Here is a 13,281-nt window from a genome sequence, read left to right on the forward strand (position 1 = left end):
GGCAGCGAAACCTGAGACAAAGCGGGGGGGGGGGGGGGGGGGGGGGGAGGACACACACCCACAATTGCTACACGGGGTCCACACTGGCGAAGATCTCTGCCGGTGTGGACCTCGAGCTCAGATTGTTGGGGCAAGTCCTGTTAGCGAGCACCTCTTAAGGATGGTATGACACACGAGGGGAGGGGGGAGGAATGTGGGAAGCCTTCCCAGAGCTGAGGTTTACACACTGCACCAGGTACTGAATTTAGTCGACCTAGGGGAGGCCCAGGATCGGTTCAGATATTCACCATCGATGTTGTTAGCCTTGAGCGGTAATCAAACTTGGGTCACCAGATCTGAAGCGCGATTGCGCGAACCACTACACTACCGCTGGCCACATGCACGCATGCTCATGCGCGCGCGTATGCAAACTTGAAGGTTCCTTTTTGTCGCGGCTAGCACAGACCGCAGGGGTGCCGTACTGCTCACGATGGGGTGGACAGGTCAAGGCCTCGCTTAGCCGGCAATCTTTCGTCTTCATCTGCGCAGATGTGAATTATAATCAGTCCACTCCAACGTGGTCCTCGGTTTATGTTACGTCAACGTAGGGAAGGAGGATGCTGCCGTGATGAGTTAGCAACACTGGACTTTGCAATCCACCGGAGTTCATCGGTTCAATCTCCCGGCGCGGCATTTGACGCAATGGCACGCATTTCGTAGATCCCAACTGCCTCTGGTTCACCCAGCAGTTTCAATGGTCACGACACAATTAGTGGAATTAACATGTCACATGCGTTGGACTAAAACGTGGGCACATATTCCCACCTCCTTCCAAGACGTCTTAGCCGGCGTGGAAGTTGTCGGCCAAAATACCATTTGGAGGGACTCGATAGAGCTTCCTCTCACGGAGGCCCTAGTGCCAGCAGTGGCGTGAGCAAGCAATTGCAGGACTGCACCTCTCTCACTGACTGAAATATCTTACATTCCGCTGCATGGCACCGAAGGGCACCGTGATGGCGAGATGTCAACTACCTCGCCTGGCATGCAGGACGCCGTGGGTTCGATCCCTACCCTGCCGCCTGCTGTCTATTTGGAGTTTGCATGTGTCTCTCCCCGTGGTCACGTGGATTTTTCTCAAGACTCCCCCAGTTTTTCTCTCCACATTTAGAATCAACAACAACACCCGTTCAGAATATCTGGCTGCTATAAATTTCCACGCGATAAGCCACTTCGTTGAGTTAGCATTTGAGGCCAGGTCGCTTATGAAAAAGAGCTATCAAGCTCAGTGGGCCTTACCTGGTAAAATAAAAAAAACATAGTAAAATAGTAAGAATGGGTAGAGGTACCGATCGCGCATGCGGGATCAGGAAAGGACTCAGGCTCTCTAGGATCGTATCGTGTACAGTATTTGGCCTCATGTATTTTTACCCCCCCCGTCCCGTTCTCCTTTGCCAAATAAATGTGTCTCAATGGGCTCACATCGGATTACGCCGTTGATTGACTGATAATGGCGCGTGTTAATAACGACCGCGGCAGCGTTAGAGACACACACACTCACTACAACCGACTCACATGCCAAATAACATAAACCAACGATCCACACACCGACATAGGATTATAGACTGGTCCACAGGCACACAGACACACAACGACCAACACTTACATACAAATATACTGACGCGCAACACGCAAGATATTATTATTATTCGGGCACGTGTTGTTAGCGAGCAGCTATGAAGGTTGACAAGGCGTACGAGGGGATGGTGTGGCCGGCACCATGCCCAGCCACCTTCAATGTTTACACACGACACCAGCTCATTTTAGGCTGTGCAGAACTAGGAGAGACCCAGGACCGGTTCAGATAATCGTGACTGGTGTTGACCCTGAGCCAGAATGGAACTCGGACCGCAGGATTCGTAGTGCTCTACGCTAGCCACGACACTGCCGCTTCCTATACAAAGACAACTATCCTCCGGATAGCCTTAACAGATTTTTGGGGCAAGTGCTTCCTATTCAAAAGATGCCCCCGTGTAGCCTGAACAGACTGTAGGGGCAAGTGGGGTTAGCGAGCACCTATGAAGGCCAAAACGGCACACGAGGGGGTGGGTGGCCAGCACCACGCCCGACCGCCTTTGTCTCCCCAGTGGCGATGTTTACATATTGCACCAGATATTCATTTGAGGCTGAGTCGACCTAGAGGAGGCCCATGACCGGTTCAGATAATCATCACTGGGTGTTGGCCATGAGCGGGAATCGAACTCGGGTCGACGGGTTCGTAGCGCAGCGTGCTAACCGCTACACCACCGCTCCCCACCATACACACCCACTGACACACACGACGAGTCATTACACTGATACAACTCACACGCAGCACACAAACTGACCCACATACTTCCATACAGTGCGATGTCAACACCGCATGACATAATTGCCCGGGCGACACGAAGAGTTCGACTTCGATGTCCCTCCACACCCGTGCACACAAAGACAAAGAGCCCCGAGTAGCCTCAACAGACTGCAGGGGCAAGTGCTGTTATCGAGAACCTATGAAGGCCGGCACGGCACACGAGGGGTGGAGGTGGCCAGCACCATGCCCGGCCACATTTGTCTCTCTAGTGGCGATGTTCACACACCGCACAAGGTACTTCATTTGAAGCCGAGTAGACCTAGGGGAGGCCCATGACCGGTTCAGATAATCGTCACCGGTGTCGGCCACGAGCGGGAATCGAACTCGGGTCGCCGGGCTCGTATCACAGAGCGTTGACCGCTGCTACACGACCGCTCCCCACACACACACACACATGCTGACAGCACGTGTGTGTGTGCCCTGCTCACACGGTATGCACCACAATCCCATCTCGCACTCCGCGCGTGTAAGGCTACGGCTACTCGGTTATCCGTGTCTCTCCTTGCTCGCAACAAGCATTGGGGGTGGGTGGTTGCTCATCCCCGCAGCTGAGCCATGTGCTCGAAATTCCACATTCCCACAGCAGGGGCCAGTCTATTCATAGGCCGACCGCCTTTGGGGCGGGGTCAGAAAGTGGTACTCGTTTTATAGACGCTTGAAAAAGATGATGGGCTCAGTTGGCCGCCGACTGGGATTTGAAATCACAAGCTTCCAACTTAGAGTTAGGGGTACTCAATGTCATGCGGCTGGATGTAAGAGGTGGGTCAATTCAGTCGGCAAAAAACAAGTCCAGAAGCATGTGCGCGTGTGCACAGCCCTCTGTCAAACCACTGCTGCATGGAAGTCTCTCAACGCCGTGTTGGTCACGTGGCTTGTTTGATCGTACTTCACCACGCTGGTCAGTGCGAGTTGAAGGGAAACAAGGGACCCAAGACGGGTTTGCCACTGATGTTAGCTCAGCCTAAGGATCAGACTCGGGTAACCGGCTTCACAGCCCAGTGCGCTAACCACTGCACCACCACTCCACCCCTACGGAACCGTTAAGACTTTCAATTTTTCAATTTTACACGTGTATTATGTAATGCAGTTCTACACCAATTCAGTCCATTGTGCCTCTTCCTCGTGAATGTATATCGGTGGCATTTGCCTAAATATACTAACTTGTACATTATTGTACGTACGTTGAACTTATTTCGCACCGTACGTAACCAACCGTGCCAATCAGAGGTGCGGGGGAAGGACAACAAACGAAACACAAAAAGCAGTTGTGAAAAAAATTAGTTTTCAATCTACATGATTTAAAAGTGCATGGCTCTAGTGGCTTGCTAATATCGCAAGAGCGTTCCAGACGGCCGCAGAAGCGCATCTGAAATCCCGCGATGCGGTGACCGTCTTTGTTCGATGGCCAGCAGCCAAAAGCCGCCGCTTCTAAGAAGACGACCGGAGTTTGTGTGATGATGGTTTACGCTCCTTGACGAATTATTGCTGAGGCTCTTCGGGGAGCTGTAGCCTGTTAGAGCAATTCCACTGGGTCAGATGATGTTTTGGGCAGAAGCCCCCATTTGCAAGCACCCACTTATAATGGACAGTTGCAAGCAATGGGTCCCGACGATGGTAGGGGGCCATCCATTTAGTACGTACGCATGGAGGGGAGAGGGGGGGTTAACCCAAATGCGTACGCTTGCGTATGGGGGGTCTGATGACAATGTACGTACGCATAGGAAATGTAGGGGGGGGGTGAAGCCTCGATAATAATTTGTCTACATTGGCCTTCAAATGAGTTAGATGGTCCGGCGGTGGACTATCTGTTTGCTTAAACACGTTAATATTATTAATCCTTGATCGTTTCTGCGTGGATTAAATATCGGCCCTTCTATAGGATTTGGGGGGGGTGCGTCAAGCTGTATGTACGCAGGTGGAGGGGGGTATAAAAAGTATGCGTGCATACAGGGAGGGGGGGAGGGGTCAAGTTTTGACAGATTTTTGCGTACCTACTCAATGGATGGCCCCTAGACGGATGAACAACGGTGGCTGTTGCTATGCCGAACCGTCAGGGAACCTCGTGGTGCCACTGCAACTGGCCACGCCGTGCTGAAGAGTCATCGGTGAACGTGAAACCAATCCGTGGTTGCCACAATGGAAATATAAGATACTGCGATGTACAAGCTGCTTCAAAAAAAAGTGAACACTTCCGAGAACTGCAACATTCCCACGAGAAATGAGGCCTCTGGGCTCTGGAGACCACCTGGAGAAGATTCCAGGCACGAGTTGAGAATGATGGCGTTAAAGTGAGAACTCTTTGACTTTTTGAAGCTATTAACATGCTTTTTTTTAATCATGTTACAGTGTATCATCCGTTCTCTTTACATTAAAAACGACAGTCCCATATAAGTGTGAACATTTATTTTAAGCACCCTGTACAGACGAATGGATGACACGTTACTTCCTGCAAAAAGAACCCCCCCTTCGAGTTTGTGAACGCTCACCCATGATTTCCATTTGTCAGTCCGTTTTTTTTTAGGTTGGCGAGTTTAAATGTCTACGACCCAAAAAATGTTGAGCGTGTACTTGTGCCGCGGCCGCCTCCTCCTCTCCGTACATCTGCACGTACGAGGCATCCGTGCAGCGTCGGCACAAACCCACAGCCGCATCTGCGGTCCCTTTCAGCGCCACTGAAAAGGTGGGAACCCTGCAGCCATGTCACAACGACCTGGACACGGCCACCGCACATAACTCAACGTTAATTTACGGAGCCGAGCGAGCGGAGGGAAGTTTCAATCCCGTACAAGGATGGCGATCCGCACTGCGGCCAGGAGGAAGGCTATGCGAAGGAAACGGGGCAGGTTTCTATTTAAAGAACAGCTGCTTCGTGGTGCAAGGAACTAGTAAAGAAGTTATATGTTTTCCAATTGTCTATGTGGAACAAGTAACCCCCCCTCACATGCGTCAATAACACTGCGGTCTTAAAAGAAGAAAGGGCCATTTGCCCGAAAATGTTGCCAAATATATATTTTTATTTCAAGGCCCACGGTGTTATTGACGAATGCTTTGAGCATTTTTTTGTTTTGTCAATTGTGCTTGTGCACCACTGCCAACGCAGCAGTAGCAGCATCACCAAATAATGTTTGCTCTCTATAGAACGAAGTATGGTCGGGCGTAAGTCGAAGGATTAGGTGAAGCAATGAAGAAATAAGGATAAGGACAGGGGCATCCCGTCGATGCCGCTGCTCTTAAAGCCGCTCCTGCTGTTAAAGCGAAATGGGCAGGGACGTGTCATGAGAACAGCTGAGATGACCAAGAAAGCAGAGAGAGAGAGCGAAAGGGATGGCAGTGAGATGATACCAACGAGTTTGGAGGCCGCGACTGGACACAAGCAACTGGGGAAGGGAAATAGTTGAAGAATATTAACCCTCGTTTGATCTCGGGTGACTACGACAATCTGACCTCGGAAACTCAGTGGGCGATGGCTACGCGCTCTTCCAGAATTATTTTCCCGCACCTCCGATTAGCACGGTTGACTACGTACGCCGCAAAAGAGGTTCAACATACGTACACGCATACATCACCCAGGAAGCCACCATGATCCTATAACGCTTCCACCTTCGGTGCTAGCGGCGACGTAGCGTGGAGCCCGAGAACGAACGCGAGCACACGTTTCCGACAGAGACAGCTGGGCCGGGTTGTCTCTCAAGGTGCCGACAATGAGGCTGACGAATGCCAAGATCCCAGCTTTAAACTGGTGGGTTGCCCAGCCATGGATAGAACACACTGTATCATCCAGAACCGCTGATGGTCTCAGCATGTGATGGGGGGTGGCAAGGGGGAGGGAAACCCCTCGTTGTAATACAAACATGAAGCAACATTCCACGGTCACTGCTTTTTCCAAGAAAGTAAGAAGCGTTTCACCCGCCCGCCCGCTCTCGACAGAAAAAAAGAAAACTCGCGCCCGCGCCGGCACTTAGGAGGAAACGGCGGCGAGCCTCGGCGATAAAACACAGTTGGGGCGCATCCTCAAAAAGCGCCGCCTCATTGTTCCCGGGCCAAGACGGACAGCCAGTGACCTCGGGGCGGAGTGGGGGGGGGGGGGCAGCCACCCGCGTGCGCTTTACAAATCAAGGCGGCAACATTTTGAGACTGCTCGCAGATTGGGAAACCTTTAAGGGAAAGGGAACAAAAATCCCCCACCGCAATTAAAGAGAATGAATGGCCTTGAGTGTCCGCAAAGGTCAGTCGCGCACACATTTAGGTCACGTACGCCCACGTCCTTCCTACGGTGTGGTGGGGGGGGGAAGCGGAGACATAATCAAGAGGATTATAAAAAAAGCGGTTGGATAGCCTTGGGAGGGCGCATTCACCATTCGGCCAAGCTGAATGGAGTCGGTTCAACGCTTTAATTCGGGCAAACCGGCCTGGCAACATCAACGCTCCGGATTAGCACGGTTGGCTACGTACGGTGCGAAGGAAGTTCAGCAAACATACATTGGCGGTAAAGTACAAAGCGGATTCTCCGGTGTCTCCGCATAATGATTAAAAAATAAGATTCTAAATACGACTGTGAACGTTTCGCGGGGGGTGGCGATTTTGCGTTGCATCGTGTGCCGTTGGACACGACGCCCTTCCGACGTTTCGCCCTCGGACCTCCTGCCGGACAAACCCACGGCACAACAACCCGAAAACACATGGGAGAGATGACATATCCGGAGTATCTCCGAAGCCTTTGACCCGGTTGGCCTTTTCCCCAACCCTACGTTAACCCGGCAGTATGTTTAAGCACGGGGCTAGTTTCACCTGTACCGGTGTTCATCAGCAGAGCCGGCAAGACGTGCCGAGCAATTACCGCTGGTTAACCAGGCGTTGTGGGTAAGTGCCCTCTCTCTACACTGTGGGCCGTCGGTGAAAAAAAATCAATAACACCTCGCCGAGGTGACGTGTGCTATAAACAGCGTTTAGATTACAGGAGAACCCCCCAACTCCTCTTAACGTCGGTAATTGGTTCCAACGAAACCGGCCGTTAAGTGATTTGGTCGTTAAGCAAGGATAGGGAATACATGTCGAAGGCTTAATTCGTTCCGAGAGCATCGAAAGGTACAATTTTTCACCCAAAGAACGTACTCTATAACGTTTAAACAATGGCTATTAATACATCAAGATAATAACCACATTATAAACACATAATATAATTTTTTTTGGTAATCAATGCATTGATTAATATTTACTGCACCTACAACGGCCCGTCCTTAACAGGGGATGGTCGGTAAGCGAACACTTTGCGCTCTATGGAGGCACTATACTACTATACACTACACTATACACTACCATATACTACACTATACACTACCATATACTACACTATACACTACACTATACACTACTATACTATACATTACACTATACACTACATTACTATACAATACACTATACACTGCACTACTATACACTACACTATAGACTACACTATACACTACACTATATACCACTATACACTACACTATACATTACACTACACACTACACTATAAACTGCACTACATACTACTATACACTACACTATACACTACTATACAATACACTATACACTACACTACTATACAATACACTATACACTGCACTACTATACACTACACTATACACTACACTATACACTACACTACTATACACTACACATTACACTACACTACTATACACTACACTATACACTACACTATACACTACACATTGGGCTCTCGGGAGGCCTGTCGTTAAGCGATTAGTCGTTAAGCGATTAGTCGTTAAGTGATTAGTCGTTAACAGGGGTGGTCGTTAAGAGGGGGCTTCAACTGGATTTAGATAATTTTTCTGCGATACATTTCCACGTAATTAGCCACTTCATTGGGCTACCATGTGGCCATGTCGCTTCTGAAAAAGAGGCTGATATAGCTCAGTGGGCTTGACCTGGTACGATAAACAGGTTAGTGTATTTGCATCTTTTTCTCAAGTGATTTGTTTACCTTTCCTATACATTTCACTCCTATCGTGTGTTTCTAGCATTTGTTGTTGTAACTTCCTGATCTGCCCCTACTGGACATCAGTGCAAAAGAGCTTCATGGCTCATCGGATTCCTTCAGTATAAATACATATTCCGATAAATTAAATACATCACATCCCGTTCGCTGATTCGCAAATGGCAGGAAAGGTAAATGACATTATTACACCGAATTTTCCACTATAGTGCTCATTGAGGCTTCATATAAAACGGTGAAATATTCTGGGACATGAGCAAATATTGATTTTGGAATAAGAATATGTATCAAGAAATGGACGTCCACCGAGGAGATGGAGCGGATGAGATGGAGCAAGCACATGCAGGCGTTGAATGGATTGTTACCATTGCAGAACGGCGAGGGATGGCGGCGACTTGGGGAGGCCTTTATCCACCAGTGGATTGATCATGGCCTATGACGATGATGTGTTTTAAGTGATAAGGGTGACCGTATTATGCTTGCCGAAGGCAGACTATGATATATTTACTCATCGTAACATTCAGTGGAACTGCTTTAAGAGTCCAAATGCGGCCAATGACTGTGTGTTATAGGTCGGCGGAGCAGTCCCAAGCCACCTTGTACAGCTGTCTCACTTTTACGGACCATCTAGGACCTTTTTTGTTGCTTCATTTTAGATTTTGACAATCATTTTTGATTGGCTAACATGACCTTGGAGCCCACGAGTTTCCTGCGAACAGCCGGCGGTAAGTGAGCGCGCGAGAGGGAGAGCTAGTGGAGGCTGTTGGGATAATTTTAGGAAGAAGCACAAAAAAAAGCTGCTCACGGCAACGTTGAGAAGCTGTATAAAAAAATGTGCATCTCCGTGAAATGAGGGCTTAACAGATCTCGATTTTTTTTTAATGAACAGTGGTGGTGTTGCTGCCTCGTTACTCGAATTCTCTGCGGGTATCATTATCGCTGCCAGGGCCACCGCGACAGTTTATTGCCGCATAAATCACGTGCTAGTAAGCGAACCGGCCCCGACGTGTGGTCAATGTTTGCCGTCCCTACGGGCCGCAGTTGTTTAAGTTAACTGGAGCTGACAATTTACAACAGCAGCAGCAGCAAGCACGAGAAAACTGCGACTGAAACGTCAACAAAAACTGAATATGAGGGGGGGTGGGTGGGGGTGAAGGGGAAGGTAAGGGTTTTAAAAAACGCACCGCTTTGAGATGGTGAATACGTTGTTATTCGGGTGGGAACAACACTCAGCACGAAGTGAGTTTGAAATTCAAGGATGGTAAGACTCCCGCTACAGCCTGCCTGGTGGTATCTAAGAGGCATTCTGCTTGTGGTCCAGCATTTTGGTGAAGGGCTCAGTGCATTCCTTCGACAACGCCGCGCGCACGAGAGATGTCTGTTTCCAGCGTAATGGATTTTGCCTGTGGGGAAGGAGTTGAGCAAATAGGTTGTTGACCTACTTGTGTGAAAGTTGATTATGTTCGTGAGATCGTTTGTCTAGATTCTCTCCCGGGCACTCCGGTTTTCGTAGCACGGAAAAAACGTCACCCCAAAGAATACTCTTGACAATTCATTGCCCTGAAAAGGACCCTTCTGAGAATGCTCACCCGTATCCGAACAATGAGCCAAAAAACATTTCCGCATCGGCTACATTAAAGACAACTAACGGGACGGCCTAAATGAAATACAAAAAAGGAGCTATAGCAACAATTAAAATAACGATGTATATGTTGCTGTACTTATGCGTCGTCCATCTGCAGCAATGTGATGCCCACTAAAGGAAGTTGATTTTGCGAGGAGGGCCCTGGAGAAAATTCTTTAATAAGGAAATGATATCAGGCGGTACATATTTTCCCCAGAGCAAAAACAAATCGAAAATAAACGGGGAAGAAAAATCAGGCAGTGGCATGGATTCTGTAAACGCTTTCCAGCGCACGGTTTGTCCTCGGAAGTGTTCACAATCAGCGACGACGACAACGTCACACGGCCCATCTGTGACGTCGCTGGGAGGGGGCGGTGGGGGACACGGCAGACACGTGACCTGTGACGTCATCGCCTTGGCCGGCAAGGAAGATCAGTTTCGTTTCGCGACGTGGTTTCTTTTTTATTTATCGCCAAGCTTTGGACAAACTATTCAATCCATTTGCCCGAGTTATCAATTGGGTGAGCCTCTAGCAGCAACGCAACTTTTTACACTCAAATTTCAGTAACATCGTGTTATTTTTACGAGAGCTTCCTTGTCCACCTGCCGGACGGACGCATGAGCAGAGCGAACGCGCGAACGCTTTCAACATTCGCTGTTGGAAATCATTTCAAACAATGAATATTCATGCAGGCATCGCAATTACTGTAAAACCCCTCCAAATGGAACAGCTTTGGAGATAAGCAAATTAGCAGGTATGAGGAGTTTTAATTGGATCATGTAAATGTTCTGCACACTGTGGTTTATTAAAACCGCGTGTCATTAATACTGCAGTAATTATCGATGATTGGCAAACCAACCCTCCTGAGGCTTACCCGACCACTGTGCTTAGACTCTGGTCCAAGAGATAATTAATTTATATACGCGGAGTGGAGATAACACTGCCCATAAATAGCAATGGAAACCAAGTGAAGTCCAGCCTGAATAAAACATTTAAATTATACGCAATATGTAGAGGTTTTTTTTTTAATTCAACCAGGACAGCTTCAACCGAGTTCCCAAGACTCTTATCCCCGGCTGTGCTGCTCAAGATTTTTGTTCAAATTAAGTGGATTTCAAAAAATAGACGCGATTCAAAAACGAATTATTCGGACAAAATACAGCGTATTAAAACGTTTACATTCTGTAAAATGTGCCAGAACCCCCCCCACCCATCATTCGTAGGCCCGGCAGGAGTAACGGAGCGATGAAGACTCACGGCAATCAGAAGCACATTTATTCTTGTGATAATATTTGCGTAGGCTTTATTACGGCTACAAGTTGTACAACACATATACAAACACAGAGACAATTTCAACCGAGAAGATGGATTCTGGCTTAGCAATCATTGGAAGGACGTAATAAACCATTTCGGGTCTTAACTGATTGTGTTCACGTTTACGGTGACTTTCAGACCGCGTCCCACTCACTGGCATGGTGCAGTGTGCAGAGTAATGTATGGTATCGTAATTGTATAGTAAATATATAGCAGTGTGATACACATTAGGGTGGGTAGAATAATACATAGTGTTATATTAAAATGGATAAGGTAGCAACTGCAGCAGCAACTGCAGCAGCAACTGCAGCAGCAGCAGCAACTGCAGCTCCCTTTGATGCTGTTAATCCTGCATAATGCACATGCATATGCAGTACTAATCACATTCCTGCATTTCCCATAAATATGCTAAATTCCTCTTGATATACAAATTCCTTTGTCAATGCGCCCAGCTTATATATATGCTCCAAGCTCGTGTGCTGTTTCATTCAGACTCTGTCGCCTCGACGGACCTGGTTTTCACCTGAGGACGGCTGCTTGCGTTGTGGCCGAAACGTCGTGAGAATTATTTTATTATGTTTTATTTGTATTATTTTATTACTTCCCTTCTACGTGACTTTACCGAAAGAACCAAGAAGATGAAGTTGTACAACATGCTGCTACGAAGGTTCCAAATAAATCTAGGACATCTTTTCACACGACTCAAGTATGGTGGGGAGTAAAGTGTGAGTATTTCCACCTCTTCCGACACGTCTATTGAGCATGGAAGAGTAGACCAAATACCCTCTGAACTCCCTCCACTTCTGGCCTCACCACACTGGATCTCAGTTCATGTTTTTCTTTCAGCTTAAAACTAAACTTTTTTTTTATTTGATCAGGTAAGGCCCACTAAGCTATTAGCTCTTTATCAGAAGCGACCTGGACATAAATGGTATCTCTACAAAGTGGCTTATCACGTGGAAATGTATAGTAGCCAAATGCTCTAAACGCACGTTTCTAAATGTGGAGGGAAAAACCGGAGGACCAGGAGAAAAATCCACGCGACCACGGGAAGAACATGCAAACTCCAAATGTACAGGCGTCAGGGTCGGCATTGAACCCACGACCTCCTGTATACCAGGCGAGGTAATTAACTTCTCGCCCCCGTGGCTGAATTGTAATCAGCCAAGAACTACCCACTGCTGAAAGAAGTCCTCCCCAATCCATCGTCATCTCTCATGGTCTTGCGATGAATCAACCCATCTATCTCCGGCACACGAGCTGAATCCACCGCTCCATCTCTACGGTGGTCGTCATCTCCGCTGTGCCCCTACTCCTTTGCCTGCCACTCCATCCTTAGTCTCGACCACCGGCCACCATCCCTTCCAGCGACGCGTTCTGCCTAAGCCCCAATTGCTTTACTTGACAGTTGCGACTCACGTTAACACATTCCTGCGGAGGGAGCTGGTAGGAAGGAACGTTGGGTTGCTCAGTCAATGGGCAGGGTCAACGGCGGCGTGGTGTATTCCGCAAATATGGCCGACTGTGAGGGCGGGCACAAGCCGGCGTGAGTAGATTAAACGTTGAGTTTTATAAGGGCACCACGGGGTGACCAGCCCCACCCCACCCAGCCCCACCCCTCCCACCCCCCACCCAGCCACACCCTCCCCACCCTCCCCTCCCCACCTAGCCCATCCCTCCCCACCCAGCCCCTCCCTGCACGACGGACGGACACAATAATCCCCTGTGGGCTAGTGTAACCAGGAGGTTCCTACCAGTAACATTGGACAAACGGTATGTTTATGTTATGCCAATTTCGGCCAATCCGAGTGCTCGTATGGGGACTGAGCCAACGCCCTCAGCCAATCAGTGACGCCCATTTATAAGCGTTGAGACTCACAACTTCCGATCGTCTTGGAAAGGATAAATGCTTTTAACGCGTAATTCCTTTATTCGATTAACAGTTATTTTGGTTAACA

The 13,281-nt window shown here is 48.6% G+C and overlaps 1 protein-coding gene across 6 annotated transcripts in view; it reads right to left on the reverse strand.

Annotated features, from left to right (window-relative positions):
• CELF2 (CUGBP Elav-like family member 2) overlaps positions 1 to 13,281 on the reverse strand; it is a 163,152-nt gene that overhangs the window by 62,411 nt on the left and 87,460 nt on the right. The window lies entirely within an intron of this gene.

Source organism: Lethenteron reissneri, chromosome 26, assembly GCF_015708825.2.
Source record: "Lethenteron reissneri isolate LAM-NWPU_2019-01 chromosome 26, ASM1570882v1, whole genome shotgun sequence".
Taxonomy (NCBI): Eukaryota; Metazoa; Chordata; class Hyperoartia; order Petromyzontiformes; family Petromyzontidae; genus Lethenteron; species Lethenteron reissneri.